Source organism: Vulpes vulpes, chromosome 15, assembly GCF_048418805.1.
Source record: "Vulpes vulpes isolate BD-2025 chromosome 15, VulVul3, whole genome shotgun sequence".
NCBI lineage: Eukaryota > Metazoa > Chordata > Mammalia > Carnivora > Canidae > Vulpes > Vulpes vulpes.
This window is the reverse complement of record NC_132794.1, coordinates 34,027,185-34,039,282: the sequence shown is the minus strand read 5'-3', so window position 1 is coordinate 34,039,282 and position 12,098 is coordinate 34,027,185. Positions and strand designations below refer to the sequence as shown.

General features: G+C 39.0%; 1 pseudogene; it reads left to right on the top strand.

Annotated features, from left to right (window-relative positions):
- The first annotated feature begins 2,628 nt into the window (after positions 1-2,628).
- Positions 2,629-9,336, top strand: LOC112917703 (tubulin alpha-1C chain pseudogene; annotated as a pseudogene).
- The last annotated feature ends 2,762 nt before the right edge of the window (positions 9,337-12,098 follow it).

The following is a 12,098-nucleotide window of genomic DNA, read 5'->3' as shown; positions in this document are numbered from 1 at the left end:
TGGACATTGGTGCTGGTTGAGGCACTGAAGGCAGAAAAGTAAATCCATATTGGAGATAGTTTATAGTACCAACAAGGATTGTTGAGGGTATAATACAATCAACTTGTCATCAAGTGACTGATTGGTCTCTAATGAACTGTACCGAAATCTCTGATAGTTAAGTGTAGCACATGGCCTCAGCAAGTATAAATTAGCACCATTCCCAATTCCTATTATTGACTGGTCTAGAGAAAATAGCTCTCTTCTCAACAATATTGATGTGCCTTCTACTATTACATTCTCTATCACTTTAGAGAAAGGAATACCCTCTGAGCCCTACCAGAGAACACAGTCAGCTGCTTGATTCTCTAGCATTACATTCTAAAGTCATTCTGATATACCTACAGTACTAAGACTTCAATCTGTCCTTTAACAATTTCCAAAAAAGTTCTTCCAAGAAAGTGTGAGGACTCAATCTTGAAACTCAGGAGAGTTCTCCATTCAATAAACTGTCTTTTCCTGCCTTAAATTCCACTTCCCACACTCTACCACAGTTTAGCACTTTTAGCATTCATGTTTAAGCATGCTCTCCCAGTTTATACTGTATATAATATATAGATTCTATAACCCATTTCATAAATAATCCCTCTCTTCATCAAGTATTTACCAGGAAATCCTTATTCCATGTCTCAGTAGTCATTCCTTCCCCACAGGGCCCTAACATCAGCGTAGGAGCCTTGCCATGACCATAAATTCAGCTCACTTCATACTTCTGTCAACAATCTGTCTTTCCACTATTGGAAGAGTCTTCATATCATATCAAGCTAAACTGACAGCTGGCTGCCTCAGGCCTGTTGCTTTTATACTACAAGGTTCTGTTGCAGTTGTCATATGCCAACTAACACCATATCGTTATATATACAATTTCCCCCTATTTCCCAAGAGCTAAAGGTCTTCCCTGAACTAACGCATCTCTTCCCTGTAACCCATTCCAGTTCACTACAGGTGAGACTCTTAGCATAAAAGAAATTTATAACCCTACCTATGGCTTATCCCCAGTTATAGGGTCCTTGATGCCATATGGCCGGCAACTAATCCAATTCCAGAATTTTGTCTTGAAGGCCTTCTCCTATGAGCATTTTTGGTACCAATTGTCTATTTGGATTCCAGAAATAGCTGCTGAGATAGATTCAGGGTAGGGACTTTATTTGAGAGATGATCCCAGGAAGCATCACTAGGGGAGTGGGACAGTGTGATAGGAAGGAGAAGGAAACCAATAAAAGATGGGTGGTTGGGCTAGTTATCAATTTGGGCAAGTGGGATCAATTCTACTAGGGCTGTTGGGGAAGATAACATCATCACAACAAGGGGTGGAAAAGCTGAGGTATTTACCCGCTGAGTCTCCCTCTGCCATTGCTGAAGCTATACCTGTCCTGTCAGCTGGCCTGTACATAAAGCAAGCATCCTCCACAGCTACCCCAAAGCAGCAGACAGCCACAGGCATCCGCCATAAGCAGCCCTTGGGGTGTAGATATGTGTACGGAGGGACATAGGAGGGACATGAGCTAGGTCTATTTCCACAGGGAACATCTTTCTTTTCTCATAAAACTAAGAAAGGTATAATTATGCCAGGTAGAGAAGTCTACTTCTGGTGACATGCCAAAGCAAAATAGGCAACTAGGTATATAAAGTGTGATGAAAAGTGCCCTAGAACTACTTTCTCTAAACATATTTTATCAACTATCCCCTTGTTCTGGTGCCTGAAATCTCATTTACTTTTATTCCTTTAGCCTAAACCCTTGATATTTTTTTGTACAAGAGTAAGTTATACCTGGAAAGAATCACACATTAAACCATCATAACAATGAAATATAATGCATAAAATAGGAAAATGATGGTGCCATTTAACTACCAAACTGAAGGTAGATTCTGGCACTGAGGCACAAAAAAAATCACAAATCTCTTTAAAAGTTAAACATCTGGAGATGTTCTTAAATCCATAAATTTAAAAATATGTTGATTTTATAAATAGATGCCAATCAGTCTGTTAAACTCACTAACTGGCTACATGACTCATTCCAACATCATAGCCTTTACATAAGTATTTTATGTGCTATTTCATTTAATGCTAAACAGAGATGATGGCCTCTATTCTGTTCTCTAAGTGCCTTTTTTCTCATTGTCTCCCAATACCTGTATCTGTACCCAAGTATAAGGTGCTACCGTTATGAGTAAAAAACATAACACAGTACTTTGGTATACTCAACTTGTTTCTTTTTTGGGAGTTCAGAGGTAAAAACACTCCTGCCTTCCATATGATAGGTCCCCCCTGCCCAAAAAAAGAGAGTATTTTACTTAGAGAAAATTTTGGGATTTCCTCCTCTAAGTCCTTCCATGCAGCTATTATTACAGTAAAATAGTACTGAAATTACCTTTTTCTTAAGTGTCTACTTTCAGCAAGCAGAAAAGGACCACATTGGGGAAAACAGAGAACAGGTATGTGGTGTTCCTTACAGGACAGCTCTGAAATGTTTTCAGAGAGGACACTTGCAGTTTTTGAAGATACCTGTATAATGGGGTCCTAGCCAGGATCAGATGGCACATCCAAATAATAATTTGAGGATTTAATTAAGGAAAAATTTTACAAAAATGAGGGTAGAACTAAGGAAACCACAAGGGATAGTGCAGTATCTCATGCCAACACCACCCATAGGTTTGAAGGAGCAAAGGGAGCAGTTACAGGATCCCAGTGACCCAGAAAGCCAGAAAAAGCTGGGGAAGACTCCTACAGAAGCTAATAATTCTGTCAGATGATCCAGCCAGGCCATGGAGACCCTGCCAGGAGAAAAGACAATGAAATAAATACCCTTATCTCTCTCTCTCTCTCAATCTCCCATTGATCTCCTGCCAGGGCTTTCTACACGTTAGCCCAGCTGAAGCCAGACAATAAGGGGATGAGTTGACGGAGTCTGCACAAGTCAGCCTTTCAAGGCATAGAGTAGGATGCAAAAGGATGGAGAGTAAATCTGAGAGAGCACTGGAATATTTCCTGCCCACTGCTCTTATTTTTATTTGGGGAAATCCACCCATATATTAACTTGGTAAAATTTAGGGACCACCTTCCAATAAAGAAGGTTTAAAATTAGATATTTGTTCCCTATGATTCCTGAAAGCTATGCTTCATCAGTCAGGTGCTCATGCCAGGAAAGTTGAGCAATTTTAAAATTAATTTTGACTGTCTAGGGGAAGTAGTCAGGTGCTGCCAGTAGCAGCCTCCACAGTCGAAGGGCAGCAGAGCCAGTGGCAGATTCCAGTACCCAGTGGGGGCAGCCTTGGCCCTATACCCACAGATATTTCCTTAGATGACCTTGCCTAGGCTTCTAGCCATTTAGGTTTTCTGAGTTTTTCTGAGTCTATTTCTCTAGCTTCCCTATTATATTTGCTTAGCTTTTTTACCCACATAAGTTGTTTGGCAGCTCAAATTCACCAGAGACCATTTGTGCTTTCTGTAATAAAGAATTCTGATTATTCGGGAAAAAAATGATACCATGAGTAGGTTGCAGAGGTGACGTTGGAGGGACTACCATGATACACATGGCTCCAGGGTTGTACCCCAGTGATCTAACCTTAAACAATCTTGGTAAATAAGAAGGAATTTAGAAGTATACATCTTGCTTAATTAGGGCTGAAAACAAACAAACAAACCAAATTTCATCTAGTATTCTAGGAGAAGAATCTCAACACGCAGAATGACATAGCACAACTATGATTCACATTTTACCTACAGTAAATCTGGAACAAAGAACTCATTGAAGTCTTGGAGAAACTGAGCAAGTGCCATAAGAACAGTATGCCAGAGGGCAGCCTGGGTGGCTCAGTGGTTTATCGCCGCCTTCAGCCCAGGGCCTGATCCTGGAGACCCGGGATCGAGTCCCACATTGGGCTCCCTGCATGGAGCCTGCTTCTCCCTCTGCCTGTGTCTCTGCCTCTCTCTTTGTGACTCTCATGAACAAATAGATAAAATCCTAAGGAAAAAAAAAAGAGGGGGAGGGACAGGGAAATGGAGAGAATCCCAAGCAGACTCTGTGCTGAGTGTGGAACCCCATGTGGGGCTCAATCCCAGTACCCTGATAGTTTAATCACTAACTTTATTGTGATAGGATATTATGACATGTACAAGAGTATCTCTAACATCAGCATAAGCACAATTTAAATGTAAAATACTTTCATATAGGGATGCATGGGTGGCTCAGTGGTTGAGTGTTTGCCTTTGGCCAAGGGTGATAACCTGGAGTCCCAGGATCAAGTCCTGCATTGGGCTTCCCACAGGGAACTACTTCTCCCTCTGCCTGTGTCTCTGCCTCTCTTTCTGTGTCTCTCATGAATAAATAAATAAAATCTTTAAAAGAAAATAAAAAATAAAACACTTTCATATATAATCTTGATTCCTATTAAAAAGCCATGGAATAGAGGAATCAATTCATAAATAAGAGGAATGTAACAGTTGAATAACCAATATTAATTTTTAAATGTGTAGTGAATCTGAAATAGCAGCGTAAGTCAATAAAATTAAGATGTTCTAAATCTGAATTTTTTTTCAACACCACCTAACCTTCCTATCGCCACACTTCATGCAGAAATCTTTATGGAGTCCACTTGAGATTTTCACTCTCTGGCTCTGGTTTGTTTAAATCAGTTACCATCCTGTTTAACTTCCATCTCAAGGTGTTCACAGACCATCTTAATTGCCTCACTTGGGCCCTGACTGCTTGCTCCCAGAAGCTTGCTCAGCTCCCCAGGGACTGACAGCTAGGACAGGGCATGAACTATTTATGGCAAAAGAGCCTTTGGTGGCAAGTAGCTGTCGGATCTGGGATGATCATTTTTGGCAGGGAAAATCCCTTGGGTTTACTTCTTCCTATGAGTATAGTCCCCTCTGCTTCCCACACATTGAACTGATGGTTTTGTACCACTTAACCTTTGGCTCCTTCAATGAAATTCTCTATGTGTACTTTGTTACTGGTAAGCACGTGACCCTTGCTTTCAGCCTCCCTGGGTCTACAGGAATTTGTGGATCACTTCCATGCTACCCTAGTAAAGTGGGAAATCAGGGGATGATCTGCAACCACTCCTGCGTCCAGACTTCCTCATCATGCTGCCATGTTTCGTATTCTACCATCCACGTTTCAGTGTGGTAGGACATCTTTGTGGGTTGATACTTACAAATTCAGTTGTAAGATATTTTTTCTAGTTCTCAAGCCCCACAACTTCAGGAGGAACTCTGGCATATCTACTCCCTCCTTTTGAGGAATCACTGGGTGGGGGCAGGATACATGTGTCTTATACTTTCCTCCCCATCCTCAGAATCCAGGATATCTCAATAGCCCCACTATTAACATTGTGAGTTATATAAATCTTCGTTGTAGGTGTGGGCGTCCCATGCACATAGGATGCTTAGCAGCATTCTTGGCTTTTGCCCACTATTATAGTACATCCCCAGTTGTGACAGTCTCCAGACATTACCAAATGTCCCGTGTGGGAGGCAAAACTATCCTTCACTGAGAACCACTGCTCAATACTGACTATATCCCCTGGTATAAAGGTAGTCTGTATATGCATAGTATGAGTTGAAGAAGGAATATAGAAACCTGCTCTATTAAAATCTCTACAATCTATACTGTCTCATCACTCAATGGTATATCATTTGAAACCCAGTGCTTAAAAAGATCTGGGGATTCTCTTTTCACAGAGTAGACTGTATTCACAGGAAAACACCTCCATTTAACTTTAAGATCTGTAAGGGCCAACACATGGCCTAGAAAACCAGGTTGAGAGCACCTTCAATTAATTCTTCACATACTATCTTGTCCAGGTTCCAGCACACATAGTTTGAGAACCACGGGGAATAGACACACATTGTAGTTGTTTTTTTTTTTTTTTCTGTTAAGGATTATAATGGTCTTGTTTAATATGGATGTTGCTGCCTTCTGAAAGTATAATCCTATGTTTCTGAGTCTAAAATTATAGCATTAAGATATTAGAAAAATCTTATAGACTTTGAACATTCCTTCAAGGAACTCACATCTGACTGCCCCTCTAGCCATCCCTCTTTCTTAATTCACAGACCTTTAAAAAGGAGTCTACATTTATTGCTTTAACTTCCTTATTTCCTTTCATTCCTTAATCCATTGCAATATCACTGTTTTCATACCACCCCACTACAACTGTTGCTGTTAAGATCACCCCCTACTATATCCAATATATACTCTCCTGGCCTCATTTTTTTGTTTCTTGACCTCTCCATATTTTATATGAAGACCAGTTTGGTGTACCATGAGTGGCCTAACATCAGGCAATGCTAGGACAACCACTCTATCAATTCCCTCTCATTTTCTTTCAGTGCTGGATGTTGCCCACTTTTTGGTATCTCGGAGACTCTCTGTTGCCTTGTTTGGCACACTCTGCTTGAGCCAGGTGACCCTGGGTACTTCTGGGATGACTATCTTCTACTGCTTCCTCCAAATTAACTCCTAGCCCTCTCCCTTTGCTCTGTGCCCTGAGAAGCAGACCTTTAAGTCCTGTATCAACGAGCTCCCATGCACTATGGCTTCCTTTGACCTGGTTTGGCCAATAGGATCACCAGTAGAAGTGTAAAGAGAAGGGATAGAGTCAGATCAGGTCATTTATTCCCCTCCTATGATGTCTACTCTCAAGCTGGGTGTGTCCCTCAATAGATGGACACTTTCATGGCCACCTGCCTCTTATCTTTACATCTAGATTTAGGTGGGTGACCTTTACCTTCTCTCATCTATTTAGGTCCAGAAAGTGTGATAATTTTATTGCTGTTAGTAACAGTTTCCTTCAATATCCTTTTGATTTCCTTTTATCTTGCCCATACTTTTATAATCTTTCTGTCTGTAAATACACCCTTCCGAAATTATTCTAACTATTATTGAGTGCGTCATGGGTTTCCTCCTGGGACCTTGAATGAGATACCCACCAATATACTATTATGGCCCTGTCCTTTTCTCCAAGATCACAACATGTATACACAATTTTCTACTGACTTTATATAACCTGTGGACTCCATAGGAACTTCGAATTCAACATGCCAAATTGAGTTTATTATCCTTTTTCTCTCCAAAGCCACATTCGCAGAAGTTAATCTGAGTCTCCCATTTTCACTCTATGTATGGATTAATTGAATCATTAAATTGTATGAAAATGGCTTCCAATCTGTCCTACTTCATCCTTACTATCCCTCTCTTAGGCTAGGTATTATTGAATGTATCATTTAAACTATGAAAATAACCCTTTAATCTTTCTCTCTATCACCTGGCTCACTACTAGTGGATTTTCTCTTCCACACTAATAATGTGAACTATCCTATCTTAAATAGCTGACCCAGAAACTTTTCTAAGCTATTTTATCTAAGCAAAAAAAAAAAAAAAAAACCTCCAAGTATCTTACAACTTGTTACTCATCTCCTGATATGGTTGCTCTGCAGTCTGATACCCACCTACCAAGTTCTTCCCTCCTGAATTTCTTGAAATGCCAAATTCACATCCTCTAAACATATCATCTCATCTTGTTTCTCCACATTCTTGTACATGTTATTTTACACATGTTGTATTCATTAGGTGAAGATCTCATCATATTTTATTTATTTATCAGCCCTGTCTGTGAAGCCTTACTGATCTCAAATAAATATCAATACTCATTCCCCTGTACTACATATGTAGAAGGTGATAAATATGATAATATACTTTAATTACTTACATTTTTTATATGTTGCTAAACTTGAACTCCTCAAGGGTAGAGATCATTTTTAAAAACCACTTCATGTTTCAGAGAACTGAAAGTTCCTTATCAAAAATTATTGATCCATCAGACTGATCACTCTTTACACATAGAGAACATATTTTTTAAAAATAAAAATTTTACATTTAGTTTTCAAATAAATCATTTTTGGCAGGTTCTCTTATACTAACCTAAGAGTTTCACTGTAAGAAGCAACAACCTCTCCCCCACCCCCCGCCCCCGTCTGCTCAGTAGCCACAAAGCAGGAACCATACATGAATGCATCTCCATCCATGTTGGTCAGGCTGGTATCTAGAATGGCAGTGCCTGCTGGGACCCCTATTGCCTGTAACATGGCATCCAGCCCAAAGGTCAAGTGCCAAATAGCACTACAGGAGGAGATGACTCCTTCAACACCTTCTTCAGTGATATGGGTGCTGGCAAGCATGTGCCCAGGGCAGTGTTTGTAGACCTGGAACCCAATGACCATGGTCATTGATGGAGTTCAAATTGGCACCTATTGCCAACTTTTCCACCCTTAGCGGCTTGTCACAGACAAGGAAGATGATGCCAATAACTGTGCCCAAGGGCACTACACCATTGGCAAGGAGATTATTGACCTTGATTTGGACTGAATTTGGAAACTGCTGACCAGTGCACAGGTCTTCAAGGTTCTTGGTTTTCCACACTCTGAAGGTGGGACTGGTTCCAGGTTCACCTCTCTGCTGATAGAATGACTCTCTATGGATTATGGCAAGAAGCCCAAGTTGGAGTTCTCCATTTACCCAGCCTCGCTCCCAGGTTTCCACAACTGTAGCTGAGCCCTACAACTCCACCTTCACTACCAGGAGCACTCTGATTGTACCTTTGTGGTAGACAACAAGGCCATCTGCAACTTCTGTAGTAGAAACCTTGATATTGAACACCCAAACTACCTAACTTTAACACCTTATTAGCCAGATTGTGTCCTCCATCATTGCCTCCCTCAGACTTGATGGAGCCCTGAATGTCAATTGGACAGAATTCTAGACCAACCTGGTACCTTATCCCCATGTCCACTTCCCTCTGGCCACATATGCCCCTGTCATCTCCGTGGAGAAAGCCTACCATCAATAGACTTCTGTAACAGCGATCAGCAATGTATGCTTTGAGCCAGCCAACCAGATGGTGAAATGTGCCGCTCACCATGGTAAATACGTGGCTGGCTGCCTGTTGTTCCATGGTGACATCATGCCCAAAGATGTCATTGCTGCCATTGCCACCATTGACACCAAGCATACAATCCAGTTTGCGGACTGGTGCCTCCCTGGCTCCAAAATTGGCATCAATAGCCAGCCTCCCACCATGGTACCTGGTGGAGGACTGGCCAAAGTACAGCCAGCCATGTGCATGATGAGCAACACCACAGCCATTGCTGAGGCCCAGGCTCACCAGGACCACAAATATAACCTGATGTATGCCAAGCGTGCCTTTGTTTACTTTTATGTGGATGAGGGCATGGGGGAAGGAGAATTTTCTGAGCCCCATAAGAATGAGGCTACCTTTGTGGGATTATAAGGAGGTTAGTATGGATTCTATTGAAGGAGAGGGTAAAGAAGGAGAGGAATACAAAAGTTAAAAATTTTCACAAAAGTGCTGCTTTTATATATAGGCTTATTCTATCTTAAACATTGAAAAGTTGTGTTTTAGTCAGCACTTGTACATAGCAGTATATACTCTCATGTACAATTAACCTGTTCTTGAAAACATGATGCTTTCAGACCCAAGCTGTCCGTATGTCTCATGGTTTGAATAAAATATTCTCTGTCTTAAATGAAAAATCAAAAAACAAAAAAAATTAAAAATAGAAAAACAGACCTATTTTGGGGTATTGTCTTTAAACAAGTTTCCAGTCTAAGTAATTATAACCAAAATAGAAACCTTATTTTCCTATTGGAAGAGAGAGATTTTGGGCCACATACCAGAGGAAAGAAATCTGTATGTAGGAATGATGATTTCTTAAATCATTTTTGTCTCTCTTTTTTGGCTGGTTTCCTGCACCTTTATCATAAAATGTCACATGTAAATGTAATCCTAATTTACTTTACTAGGGACATCCAGTTCCAGAATTTAAGAGTTTAAGTTTTATATATTCAAGTTCTTACTTAAAATTAGAAATAGAGTTAGTGCTATTAAATATATGTTTTGTTTGCTTTTAGTTACTATGTTAAGCTTAATTTCCACTCATCTTTGGCTATCAAGAAATGAAAGCTTTTTATGGTTTTCAAGTATGCCTGAATTTCATAGATCTTACAAACTTTGTTATTTCTTTCCCAGATATGTACTGCTAATCAAGATCTTTAAACATAATTGATTTAAACTAGTATTTGGTCTTGATCATTAAGGTAAAAACAGGATAATTTCTGAGTAGTAAGTACATATTACACAGATTAATATAATTATTTGCAACTAAAATACAATACTTTTCTCTAATGTGGTGAATAACATATTTTAGAATGTAATTCTATGAATACAGACATTTATAACTTCTTTAAAATGATCCTTTATTAATTTTATAGTAAATATATTCCAATGACTCTAAACTTGACTCTAAATTTGAAGTTTAGAAATCCATTTAATAACTTTTCTTCAGAAGAGTTTCATGATTCCTCATGACAAGTATTTAATTACAAATCATCCACTGAAAAAAACCATAAAACTTTAAGAAAACCTTATCCAAAACTGTTCTGTAATTATAAAATCTTAATAACTGCATAAAATTGTTAATATTATAGCAAATTTTAAAATTAATCTTGCAAATGTTGAAGAGATGTTTCCCTGTGGCCTGAGGAGTCTTATTGTTTGAAAAATTTAAGACTCACTGAAACACATAAGCCTTAGATATCTCTCAAACTAGTTTACACACTTCCCTGTAGTGATATGTCACAATTTTACTTCTGATATCTATCACTCAAGAAGCATTTCCCACCATCTTCGTCTTTGAAACCAGTTCTTACAGTTACGTTTTCTCTTTTTTTTTTTTTTTTGGTCCTTCTCTGAATATACTAAGATAAAAGTAACTCCTTCTTCCTCTACTGCTAGCATTACATTTCATTTATATTTTTGAGCGATTATGATTATTTAGAAATGTGTACTGTTTCATTTTCTCCTAACAAACAGCCTAATTAAGTGAATATTTTTATTAGTCTCTTATCTTTCAGATGAAGAAACTGAAGGTTATATAGACAATATTTATTGCCAAAATCACCAGTGAGGAAGTAGCTAAACAGTGGCTGAGACAGGTCCACCAGCCTCCCATACCACTTCCCAAAATGACTTTTCCCTACTGCCTTAGTCTCAAACATGCCACTATTAGACTATCTTGGGTTGCCACTATTTGTATCCATGACTTATTTCCCTTACCAAATTATGAGCTCCGAGAATTTCACAATTCTTCCACTGGTTATTATCTAAAACAAAAAGGCCAAACAGAAGCCAGAGTAAGGGGGGCGGGGGGGATTGCTTTTCATCTGACCTTGCTGAACTCAAGAAATACTAACATTCTCATGGGAAATGTACATGGAAAGATTTCAGACTATAAAGATTCAGAGAATTGTGTTAACTTGCAGAAGCTATGCCAAAGAAATCTGAATCTTTGGCATGTCACTATTAATGACACATGTCAACTTTCATAGGGTCATGAGATAAATAGTAACCTGAACCACTTCCTTCCAAAGCTTTTGTTTCTTCTGAAGGCTGACATGGTATCATATGAAGTCACAGGTCCCATTATACCTGCTGTAATCAATACTGCAATTAAAGGAGACTAGCACCTGAAGGAATTGATCAGACACATCCAAACCTATTTTCTTCACTTTTATGAATTCAAAACAATAAAATAACAAATTAAATATATTGCACATACACACAAAAACTGACACCTCCTGAGAGGAGTAGGTCATAAAGATACAAATCAAAAAATACAACAAGGTTTTATACAAATTTCAAATGTTTAAGTAGCCATGTACAGGGGGAAAAAAAAGAAACAAAACATTACTCCTAGTCAATGCTGTCTACTTCTTTTAGATCTTACACACTGAATAGTTCAACACAGAACTGACACAATGCTTTGCACTTTTACAATTTTGTCAGTAAGATTAAGTTATCAACAGCAAGCTAGCATAACAGTTAAGATCAGCATCCCTAACTACATAAAAGGAGGTCTTTGATTTGCCTGTACAAATTCAATAACTCATTAGATGTAACTATGACTTATGACTTTATTTCTTCAAAGATAATGCCTCAATATTTTGCCCAATGAGAAAGCAAATGATTTCATG